This window comes from Myotis lucifugus, unplaced genomic scaffold (assembly GCF_000147115.1).
Source record: "Myotis lucifugus unplaced genomic scaffold, Myoluc2.0 scaffold_263, whole genome shotgun sequence".
NCBI classification, from domain to species: Eukaryota; Metazoa; Chordata; class Mammalia; order Chiroptera; family Vespertilionidae; genus Myotis; species Myotis lucifugus.
The window spans coordinates 358,518-360,313 of NW_005871311.1; positions in this window are offsets into that span (position 1 = coordinate 358,518).

Sequence of the window (1,796 nt, forward strand, 5' to 3'; positions counted from 1 at the left end):
AAAAGTCTTATCTGTATTCTTTATTTACTTTATATTCACTGCATGTCCTCCTCCATCCATTCGTGTGCCCTCCCCAGTCCCTAAAACCATACTTGTCACGGTTACCCATGCCTTTGTCTTGCTGATTGTCAGTCACTTCGAAAGCTCATTTGGCCTCTGAGAAGCTTTGGAATGTTTGATTTTTTCCTGCCTTGTTGAAACACTCCCTCTCCCTCCCCACCCCGCCCCCAATAATTCGAAGACACCCCACACTCCTGTTTCTCCTCCTACATCATAGCCTGCTTCTTCTCCTTCCCTCAGCTCGCCCTCTATGTTGGATCAGACTAGGATTCAGACCTCACACATTTTTCTTTCTTTCTTTAGCCTAGATGATGTCATTCACGTCCAAGACTTGAATCCCCACCCGCATTCTGAGGGCTCCTAGTTGTACGAACCTCGTTAGACCTCCTGCGTTCCAGGTTGCGGGTCTGAATGAGTGAGAAACATCACGCCTCCCTGTGTACGGAAAAGACACAGCAAGCCCAGATAAGAGAGCTTGGAGGATCCTCACCTTCAGTTCTGATCGTCTTGTGCCCTGTCATCACTCTTCTTCGTGGCGATGAGAGAGGTACTGTTTTAGGACTTAAAGTCCACTAACTATTTTGGTCGACACACAGAGTGTATTTTGCATATAAATGTCTCTCCCCCAAAAGAGCCCCGTGTGGCTCACATTGGAATGCTACTGCCCGTGCCAGGACTTCAAACAATTTTAGGAAGATTTGAATTAAGAGCAGGAAATGAAAGCTGCTCATTGCAAATTGGCTTCCCTGCCTTTCCAGGAGTCAATTTCTACTTTCAAACAGTTCAGGAAAAAAAAATCACGAATATTACCTTTTTGGTTATTAAATGGATGAGTGACACCAGAATTTCAGGTTGCGTTGTACTGAGGTTTGTGATTTAAAGCCTCAGACACTCCTGATGACCTGCATGGTCGTTTAAAAGGGCTAAAATATCTGCAGAATTATTTATCTCCTGGGAAAAGTAGATCAAGTCAATTAGTATATATCAAAACACAATATGGCCAGGTTTTTGTGGATCATCTACAAGATTGATAGAGGTGCCTCCCGTTCTCTTATGACGGCGGTAAATTTTTACAGGTGGTTTAGATTTGTCCTTTTCAAACTTCAGTGGCCGTATTTGCAGTGGTTTAATATATTAGTGGTTTACAAGGGGGCTAACATTCAAGTGGGAAACAGGGCACATTGTTCTGGAGGCCTATTTTTTTAATTGATTTTTTTTTTAAAAGAGAGACAGGAAGGGAGAGGGAAGATTTGACTGTGGGTGGTGGGCACACAGTATAATATAAAGATTTTGTTTCATAGAAGTCTACAGCTGAAACCCACATGATCCTCTTGACCCGTGCCACCCAACACATTTAATAAACACAAAGCGATCTGGAATTTCTGACCTGAGAAAGCAGCAGTGCGGATTTAGGACACTTACCGATTCTCCCAGTGTATTCGGCGGGAAGGGACCCAAGTCCGGCATTGGCTTTGGGACTTACTTCTTCCTTTGCTTGTCTCAGTCTGAAGGGATGGTAGGACCCGCTGCTACCTCTCGTTGAGAAATTGCTTTAATAATCACACAGAAGCCTGATGATAATTGGAAGGAGTTTGAAATTATTGATACGGGGGCCTGTCCCAGCTTCCACCCAGGTTGCTCCAGGTGGAAGATGAATGCGATTCTTTGAGTTCTTTTATTTCTAGTTCAATGAATTAGAATCAGTTCCTCCTATTCCGTGGTAGGTAGTGTTCAGA